Raw genomic sequence first — 12,852 nt, 5'->3', positions numbered from 1 at the left:
GTATGTGTATATACATATATATTTATGTGTTAGTATGTGTATATACATATATATTTATGTGTTACTATGTGCATATACATATATATTTATGTGTTACTATGTGTATATACATATATATTTATGTGTTACTATGTGTATATACATATATATATATTTATGTGTTATTATGTGTATATACATATATATTTATGTGTTAGTATGTGTATATACATATATATTTATGTGTTACTATGTGTATATACATATATATTTATGTGTTACTATGTGTATATTCATATATATTTATGCGTTACTATGTGTATATACAAATATATATTTATGCGTTACTATGTGTATATACATATATATTTATGCGTTAGTATGTGTATATACATATATATTTATGTGTTACTATGTGTATAGACATATATATTTATGTGTTAGTATGTGTATATACATATATATTTATGTGTTACTATGTGTATATACATATATATTTATGTGTTACTATGTGTATATACATATATATTTATGTGTTACTATGTGTATATACATATATATTTATGTGTTAGTATGTGTATATACATATATATTTATGTGTTAGTATGTGTATATACATATATATTTATGTGTTAGTATGTGTATATACATATATATTTATGTGTTAGTATGTGTATATACATATATATTTGTGTTACTATGTGTATATACATATATATTTATGTGTTACTATGTGTATATACATATATATTTATGTGTTACTATGTGTATATACATATATATTTATGTGTTACTATGTGTATATACATATATATTTATGTGTTACTATGTGTATATACATATATATTTATGTGTTACTATTTGTATATACATATATATTTATGTGTTATTATGTGTATATACATATATATTTATGTGTTACTATGTGTATATACATATATATTTATGTGTTACTATGTGTATATACATATATATTTATGTGTTACTATGTGTATATACATATATATTTATGTGTTACTATGTGTATATACATATATATTTATGTGTTACTATGTGTATATACATATATATTTATGTGTTACTATGTGTATATACATATATATTTATGTGTTACTATTTGTATATACATATATATTTATGTGTTATTATGTGTATATACATATATATTTATGTGTTACTATGTGTATATACATATATATTTATGTGTTACTATTTGTATATACATATATATTTATGTGTTATTATGTGTATATACATATATATTTATGTGTTACTATGTGTATATACATATATATTTATGTGTTACTATGTGTATATACATATATATTTATGTGTTACTATGTGTATATACATATATATTTATGTGTTACTATGTGTATATACATATATATTTATGTGTTACTATGTGTATATACATATATATTTATGTGTTACTATGTGTATATACATATATATTTATGTGTTACTATGTGTATATACATATATATTTATGTGTTACTATGTGTATATACATATATATTTATGTGTTAATATGTGTATATACATATATATTTATGTGTTAGTATGTGTATATACATATATATTTATGTGTTAGTATGTGTATATACATATATATTTATGTGTTATTATGTGTATATACATATATATTTATGTGTTACTATGTGTATATACATATATATTTATGTGTTACTATGTGCATATACATATATATTTATATGTGTTACTATGTGTATATACATATATATTATATGTATATACATATATATATGTATATACATATATATTTATGTGTTACTATGTGTATATACATATATATTTATGTGTTAGTATGTGTATATACATATATATTTATGTGTTAGTATGTGTATATACATATATATTTATGTGTTAGTATGTGTATATACATATATATTTATGTGTTAGTATGTGTATATACATATATATTTATGTGTTAGTATGTGTATATACATATATATTTATGTGTTACTATGTGTATATACATATATATTTATGTGTTAGTATGTGTATATACATATATATTTATGTGTTAGTATGTGTATATACATATATATTTATGTGTTACTATGTGCATATACATATATATTTATGTGTTACTATGTGTATATACATATATATTTATGTGTTACTATGTGTATATACATATATATATATTTATGTGTTATTATGTGTATATACATATATATTTATGTGTTAGTATGTGTATATACATATATATTTATGTGTTACTATGTGTATATACATATATATTTATGTGTTACTATGTGTATATTCATATATATTTATGCGTTACTATGTGTATATACAAATATATATTTATGCGTTACTATGTGTATATACATATATATTTATGCGTTAGTATGTGTATATACATATATATTTATGTGTTACTATGTGTATAGACATATATATTTATGTGTTAGTATGTGTATATACATATATATTTATGTGTTACTATGTGTATATACATATATATTTATGTGTTACTATGTGTATATACATATATATTTATGTGTTACTATGTGTATATACATATATATTTATGTGTTAGTATGTGTATATACATATATATTTATGTGTTAGTATGTGTATATACATATATATTTATGTGTTAGTATGTGTATATACATATATATTTATGTGTTAGTATGTGTATATACATATATATTTGTGTTACTATGTGTATATACATATATATTTATGTGTTACTATGTGTATATACATATATATTTATGTGTTACTATGTGTATATACATATATATTTATGTGTTACTATGTGTATATACATATATATTTATGTGTTACTATGTGTATATACATATATATTTATGTGTTACTATTTGTATATACATATATATTTATGTGTTATTATGTGTATATACATATATATTTATGTGTTACTATGTGTATATACATATATATTTATGTGTTACTATGTGTATATACATATATATTTATGTGTTACTATGTGTATATACATATATATTTATGTGTTACTATGTGTATATACATATATATTTATGTGTTACTATGTGTATATACATATATATTTATGTGTTACTATGTGTATATACATATATATTTATGTGTTACTATTTGTATATACATATATATTTATGTGTTATTATGTGTATATACATATATATTTATGTGTTAGTATGTGTATATACATATATATTTATGTGTTACTATTTGTATATACATATATATTTATGTGTTATTATGTGTATATACATATATATTTATGTGTTACTATGTGTATATACATATATATTTATGTGTTACTATGTGTATATACATATATATTTATGTGTTACTATGTGTATATACATATATATTTATGTGTTACTATGTGTATATACATATATATTTATGTGTTACTATGTGTATATACATATATATTTATGTGTTACTATGTGTATATACATATATATTTATGTGTTACTATGTGTATATACATATATATTTATGTGTTACTATGTGTATATACATATATATTTATGTGTTAATATGTGTATATACATATATATTTATGTGTTAGTATGTGTATATACATATATATTTATGTGTTAGTATGTGTATATACATATATATTTATGTGTTATTATGTGTATATACATATATATTTATGTGTTACTATGTGTATATACATATATATTTATGTGTTACTATGTGCATATACATATATATTTATGTGTTAGTATGTGTATATACATATATATTTATGTGTTACTATGTGTATATACATATATATTTATGTGTTACTATGTGTATATACATATATATTTATGTGTTAGTATGTGTATATACATATATATTTATGTGTTAGTATGTGTATATACATATATATTTATGTGTTAGTATGTGTATATACATATATATTTATGTGTTAGTATGTGTATATACATATATATTTGTGTTACTATGTGTATATACATATATATTTATGTGTTACTATGTGTATATACATATATATTTATGTGTTACTATTTGTATATACATATATATTTATGTGTTATTATGTGTATATACATATATATTTATGTGTTACTATGTGTATATACATATATATTTATGTGTTACTATGTGTATATACATATATATTTATGTGTTACTATGTGTATATACATATATATTTATGTGTTACTATGTGTATATACATATATATTTATGTGTTACTATGTGTATATACATATATATTTATGTGTTACTATGTGTATATACATATATATTTATGTGTTAGTATGTGTATATACATATATATTTATGTGTTAGTATGTGTATATACATATATATTTATGTGTTAGTATGTGTATATACATATATATTTATGTGTTAGTATGTGTATATACATATATATTTATGTGTTACTATGTGTATATACATATATATTTATGTGTTACTATGTGCATATACATATATATTTATGTGTTACTATGTGTATATACATATATATTTATGTGTTACTATGTGTATATACATATATATATATATATATGTGTTATTATGTGTATATACATATATATTTATGTGTTAGTATGTGTATATACATATATATTTATGTGTTACTATGTGTATATACATATATATTTATGTGTTACTATGTGTATATACATATATATTTATGTGTTACTATGTGTATATACATATATATGTGTTACTATGTGTATATACATATATATTTATGTGTTAATATGTGTATATACATATATATTTATGTTTTACTATGTGTATATACATATATATTTATGTGTTAGTATGTGTATATACATATATATTTATGTGTTAGTATGTGTATATACATATATATTTATGTGTTAGTATGTGTATATACATATATATTTATGTGTTAGTATTTGTATATACATATATATTTATGTGTTATTATGTGTATATACATATATATTTATGTGTTACTATGTGTATATACATATATATTTATGTGTTACTATGTGTATATACATATATATTTATGTGTTACTATGTGTATATACATATATATTTATGTGTTACTATGTGTATATACATATATATTTATGTGTTACTATGTGTATATACATATATATTTATGTGTTACTATGTGTATATACATATATATTTATGTGTTACTATTTGTATATACATATATATTTATGTGTTATTATGTGTATATACATATATATTTATGTGTTACTATGTGTATATACATATATATTTATGTGTTACTATTTGTATATACATATATATTTATGTGTTATTATGTGTATATACATATATATTTATGTGTTACTATGTGTATATACATATATATTTATGTGTTACTATGTGTATATACATATATATTTATGTGTTACTATGTGTATATACATATATATTTATGTGTTACTATGTGTATATACATATATATTTATGTGTTACTATGTGTATATACATATATATTTATGTGTTACTATGTGTATATACATATATATTTATGTGTTACTATGTGTATATACATATATATTTATGTGTTACTATGTGTATATACATATATATTTATGTGTTAATATGTGTATATACATATATATTTATGTGTTAGTATGTGTATATACATATATATTTATGTGTTAGTATGTGTATATACATATATATTTATGTGTTATTATGTGTATATACATATATATTTATGTGTTACTATGTGTATATACATATATATTTATGTGTTACTATGTGCATATACATATATATTTATGTGTTAGTATGTGTATATACATATATATTTATGTGTTACTATGTGTATATACATATATATTTATGTGTTACTATGTGTATATACATATATATTTATGTGTTAGTATGTGTATATACATATATATTTATGTGTTAGTATGTGTATATACATATATATTTATGTGTTAGTATGTGTATATACATATATATTTATGTGTTAGTATGTGTATATACATATATATTTGTGTTACTATGTGTATATACATATATATTTATGTGTTACTATGTGTATATACATATATATTTATGTGTTACTATGTGTATATACATATATATTTATGTGTTACTATGTGTATATACATATATATTTATGTGTTACTATTTGTATATACATATATATTTATGTGTTATTATGTGTATATACATATATATTTATGTGTTACTATGTGTATATACATATATATTTATGTGTTACTATGTGTATATACATATATATTTATGTGTTACTATGTGTATATACATATATATTTATGTGTTACTATGTGTATATACATATATATTTATGTGTTACTATGTGTATATACATATATATTTATGTGTTACTATGTGTATATACATATATATTTATGTGTTAGTATGTGTATATACATATATATTTATGTGTTAGTATGTGTATATACATATATATTTATGTGTTAGTATGTGTATATACATATATATTTATGTGTTAGTATGTGTATATACATATATATTTATGTGTTACTATGTGTATATACATATATATTTATGTGTTACTATGTGCATATACATATATATTTATGTGTTACTATGTGTATATACATATATATTTATGTGTTACTATGTGTATATACATATATATATATTTATGTGTTATTATGTGTATATACATATATATTTATGTGTTAGTATGTGTATATACATATATATTTATGTGTTACTATGTGTATATACATATATATTTATGTGTTACTATGTGTATATACATATATATTTATGTGTTACTATGTGTATATATATATATGTGTTACTATGTGTATATACATATATATTTATGTGTTAATATGTGTATATACATATATATTTATGTTTTACTATGTGTATATACATATATATTTATGTGTTAGTATGTGTATATACATATATATTTATGTGTTAGTATGTGTATATACATATATATTTATGTGTTAGTATGTGTATATACATATATATTTATGTGTTAGTATGTGTATATACATATATATTTATGTGTTACTATGTGTATATACATATATATTTATGTGTTACTATGTGTATATACATATATATTTATGTGTTACTATGTGTATATACATATATATTTATGTGTTAGTATGTGTATATACATATATATTTATGTGTTAGTATGTGTATATACATATATATTTATGTGTTAGTATGTGTATATACATATATATTTATGTGTTAGTATGTGTATATACATATATATTTATGTGTTACTATGTGTATATACATATATATTTATGTGTCAGTATGTGTATATACATATATATTTATGTGTCACTATGTGTATATACATATATATATTTATGTGTTACTATGTGTATATACATATATATTTATGTGTTACTATGTGTATATACATATATATTTATGTGTTACTATGTGTATATACATATATATTTATGTGTTACTATGTGTATATACATATATATTTATGTGTTACTATGTGTATATACATATATATTTATGTGTTACTATGTGTATATACATATATATTTATGTGTTTATATGTGTATATACATATATATTTATGTGTTTAATTTAAAAAGAGATGGGTCGTCTTGCAAGTTAAAATCCAAAACTTTTATTGATCCAAGGTTAAAACCAGGTTACAGCAGCCCAAGGCAGACACACCAACACAGCGTAGCACAGAACGGCTTACACGTTTTGGCTCTTGGCCGTAGTCATAGCCATACAACATTAGTTTAAAAAAGGTACAACACATATCAATTGGTTAAAAACAAGGAACGCCCATGTTGTGTAAGCCAATAACATAACTATCTCTCATAGTGTGATACAACACACACGCAATCATATGATACCGAACAGATGAAACAAGCTAATCCCATTTGATTTAATACATTTGGGACATAAGGAAGGACTATTTTACAGAATACATGCTCTGAACAGATCAATACATTAAGACTAGTATCTATATTGGAACGATACTAAGAAGCTAGGGCATAAAGGTTAATACATGCAATAAAAATAAACTAGACAGGTTAGGACAAGTTTGCAGGATTCATGCTTTAGTACATTGATACATTTGGAGCAATATCTTCCATTCATAATAGTAGAATAGGGCATAAGGTTATTACATACAAATCTTTATAGTGATAATATCCTGCATCCTAAGACTGAAACCCATCTAATATAGCACGTTTCTACCATCTCCTATATAGTGAAAACACTATGGAAAAATAAGACACGTCAATATTAACTAATAAAGTTATATCAGTAACTATCTACCTATGAGAACTAGCTTCTCTAAGGCATGTCTAATGCCTAAGGGGAAATCTGAAGCCCAAAGCAGGCTCTCAAAGGTGGACATGTCTTGGCCCCAGGTCTAACACACTGTAATGCTGTAGTGCAAGATGAGAACTGGATCACAACTGCAGAGAATTTATAAATGAAGGAAGTGTATGACTTTAGCAAATGGACTATTGATCAGCATAGACCAAGCTGCTTCCAGTGAAGTTGTTATGCAGAGCAAAGGCTTGTTTTGCAACAATGTAATAAAGTCAGAATTGTTGTTAAACCTCACAACAACATAGTTCAGACTGATAACTGAGTAGACAGTCACAAAGAATGGCTAACACAAATACATTTCAGGAGAGAAAGTGCACTTAGCAAATGTATATTTGACTCTCAGAAGTGTAATGTCTCTAACAGTGTCCTTTAAATACTGCTGTCTGTTTAGTAACAGATTATAGATGTTTCCAGCACTAGCTAGGATTCAGCTGGTTAGTGTAGCAGGAGCGCTTACCCCCACTCACCAGATGAGTCTTTACAGAGGCACAACTCCCTGCTTAGGGTACGGATGCAATGTCTGCACGTACGCAGTCTGTACACAAGCTCCGCTGTGTGAGAGCGGCTTTGAGGAGGAGTCCGGTTAGCCTGCTGCGTTCCAGGGTGTCAGCGGAACGGTAATAATGGTTTGCTTAGAGGGAGCCGAGAAAGTCTGCATGAGAGACAGTAGCTGGAGGAATAGCTTCACTTAATGCGTGCACGCAAGTAAGACTTAAGGAGAACAGATCATCCAAGTTGTTGTACGGGTATGACCGCAAAAGACTTTGCCTATTAGCAAGTATTCCCACGGAGCAAGCTTGGTTCAGATCATTTGTAATTCTAGAAAGCTACATGACATTAGCTTAGCAGATAAGGAATAAAGCAGCTACAAACGTCAGGTAGTAACATAATAATCAAGCACCTGTTTGCAGTCACATGATGCTTTAAATACAGGTAAGGCTAGAGTCAGGTGACTGAAGGGAAAGAGGTAAGATATGGAATGGATTCCTTACACACACTTAGTCAAATAGTTCATATAAGGTTAGTGGAAGTTATACATAGCATAAGAAAAGTACATTAATAGACTATTGCCTATTAATGTACATAACATCATAATAAGAATTAAGGCCTGATGGAGGAGATCTTGTACCCAGCATAAAGATCCAATAGGCCTCTCTTTTGGCTAAAATACAATCCAGATCACCACCTCTCTTGGGTCTATGGGCTTTTTCTATGGCACGCCAGGAGAACGTGCTCAATTTACCTTGGTGCTTAATGCCAAAATGTTGTACTAGCGGGGTAGATAATCTGTTCGCTTTAAATGAGGAGAAGTGTTCCTTCATTCTTGTGTTGACATCGCGGGTCACGAGTCCGACATATTGGACCCTACACTGGGTACAATCTATCAAATATACAACATAATTGGAGGCACGGACCTATATTATAAGTCCTATTGGTTGTAAAAGACGTAAATGTCTTGTTTACTTGGACATACTCACAGGGTTTACATCTCTGATGACCACGTTTATACATCCCTAAATGTCTCAACCAAGAGCTCCTGTTTTCATTGGTAGATTTTAATTGTGTAGGGGAAAGAATGGATCCCAAGGTGGGATTCTTTTTATATAAACATCAAAGGACTTACTAAATCCACCAATTTGTCATCAGCGGCCAAGATGGAAAATGTTTACGCAAAAAATTGCATACTTCAGGATATTGTCCCCCCTCCAAAAATATTTTTTACGAGAACTAGGATTGGTCCAAAAGGTCCTCCCTAGATCTCGATTGAACTGCAAATGTAGCCCTTTTAATAGCTGTATGGGGATATTACCTTTCCCTCAGTTTGTGTTCTAGATCCACTACCTATCCTCTTGATCTGAACAATTTCGTTTCAGGCAAGTAAATTCCCCTTTTGGTTATGGAAAAGGGTACATGTTTCGGATGACAGCTTGCCCCATGCAGTAAAGAGTTTCCCGATATTGGTTTTCGGAATACTGTAGATTTAATTCTGCTATTTTCTTGTCTCACAAGAGTAAGATCAAGGAAATGAATCTGCTCTTTATTATATTCTGACGTAAAATCAAGACCAATATCATTCTGATTGAGCCAATGTACAAAAGGCTGTATGGATTCTTCTGGTCCTGACCAGATAAAGAGGAGGTCATCAACATAACGCTTATAAACAGTTATGTGTTTTCTAGAGAGGTTTCTATCTCCAAAGATGTGGAAACATTTTGTGTGTGTATATACATATATATTTATGTGTTTATATGCTTACATATTTATTTATGTTAAAGGGACATGAAACCCAACATTTTTCTTTCATGGTTTGGATAGATGATGTAATTTTAAACAACGTTCCAATTTACTTCTATTTAATTTGCTTCCTTCTCTTGTTATCCTTTGCTGAAAGATTTATCTAGGCAAGCTCAGGAGCAGCAACGAACCTAGGTTCTCGCTGCTGATTGGTGGCTGCATCTATGTACAGATTGTCATTGGCTCACCCATGTGTTCAGTTAGAAACCAGTAGTGCATTGCTGCTCCTTCAAAAATGATACAAAGAGAATAAAACAAATTAGATAATAGAAGTAAATTAGAAAGTTGTTTAAAATTGTATTCTCTACCTTAATCAGAAATAATTTTTGTAGGTTTCATGTCCCTTTAAGCAAACCAAAAAAAAGATCCTGTTTCTATAAAGACACTAGCTCAGCTACCCTTAAAAGAGCGGTACCCCAACTACATATAAATATGTGGCAAAAGAAAGGGTGTGCTAAAAACAGCAGCTATATAGACATGAGGAAAGAAAGAGACCTAAGCGACCAAATACAATCCTTAAAATACAACTAACTACACTTTTAATTAAAAGACAGCATTTACGGGCAGAGTCTGGCCACGCTTGCAGATGGCCGCATTTTAAGAGGGCTCCAATATCCTGAGCCAGTTTAGATCCCGCTACCTGATTTCCTTCCCTTCAATCCTATCCCTTAGGCTTCATTTGTGCCCCAGAAGTGTCCCCAACATATCGTGTGACCAGACGTTTAAAAACTAGGAGCGCGCAGCTCCCGACGCAACCCAGCACCTCCTGAGGCCTCAGAGTTCTCCGACCCGGAAACACATTTGCGGCTCGACTTGAGATCAAAGGTGAGAAACAGCGGGGGTAAAGACTTTAACAGCCTTGTGGCACTTTCGCTGACAAGAGACCTGTGTGACAGGTTACATGCACCATCCCCACGTTACTCACATACCTCGTCCTCTCCACCGCCACGTGGCCCTAACGCGGCGCACATCTAAGCTAAGACCGAGGGGACATGCTCGCTTGCCACACGTAGTTTGCCTCTGAGAAAGGGCGCCCCAACATCCTCTGGGGAAGGCTAGAAAGCGCTGCTCCACCTAACTTGATCCTCAAGCCTTTAGTTGTCTGCCTGAAGCAGCACTCCCCGGGACCTCTCCTTACACGAATTACTGGCCTCAGGCCTATTCCTACTTCTAACACTCTGCCGCAACCCCTGACACCGGATACCTCAGCTGGGGGTCCTAGGCAGAAAACTGCGCCCAGCCATTTTAATATTACCCAGGGTATAAAGGACAATATACATACTCAGAAAGCTTCCCCAAATATTTCACAAAAGGGTATAGAACACACCTATAAACTGCACCCCATTACTGCATCTAGCTTCTGGGTGATGCCTTGCAAAAAGCACAATAAACCAGGCGTGCTTAATACAGGGAAAACTCTAAAACAATTCCTTGCTCCTAGGGATACCCCCCCTGATCTAAACGACAAGGACATGTCGAACCCGCAAAGAAATGATCCAGAGCCTACCCCCAGCCTTGACCATACATCCTTTGTCACTAAACAAGATATACAGCACCTCTCCTCTAAAGAGGATATCAATGTAGTGCTTCAGGAAACGAGAACACTCTTTGGGGACCTTAGAAAGGACCTGGGTGCCCTAGATCATAGAGTTCAAGCCTTGGAGGAGAAACAAAAACATAATTTATGTAAGAACTTACCTGATAAATTCATTTCTTTCATATTAGCAAGAGTCCATGAGCTAGTGACGTATGGGATATACATTCCTACCAGGAGGGGCAAAGTTTCCCAAACCTCAAAATGCCTATAAATACACCCCTCACCACACCCACAATTCAGTTTAACGAATAGCCAAGAAGTGGGGTGATAAGAAAAAAGTGCTGAAGCATATAAAATAAGGAATTGGAATAATTGTGCTTTATACAAAAAAATCATAACCACCACAAAAAAGGGCGGGCCTCATGGACTCTTGCTAATATGAAAGAAATGAATTTATCAGGTAAGTTCTTACATAAATTATGTTTTCTTTCATGTAATTAGCAAGAGTCCATGAGCTAGTGACATATGGGATAATGATTACCCAAGATGTGGATCTTCCACGCAAGAGTCACTAGAGAGGGAGGGATAAAATAAAGACAGCCGGGGGGCGGAGCCTACAGTTGCAGAGACAGGACGTGTTTTGTGGGAGCTCCTGGTTCCACTACAGTGTTTTATATAACTTTTTATTGTTTTCCTATATAAAAATTTCTAATCCTGTGGATGGGGGCCAGGGGGATACTACGAGA

The sequence above is a fragment of the Bombina bombina genome, chromosome 3 (genome assembly GCF_027579735.1).
Source record: "Bombina bombina isolate aBomBom1 chromosome 3, aBomBom1.pri, whole genome shotgun sequence".
In the NCBI taxonomy this organism is placed as follows: Eukaryota; Metazoa; Chordata; class Amphibia; order Anura; family Bombinatoridae; genus Bombina; species Bombina bombina.
Note: the sequence above shows the minus strand (reverse complement) of the source record.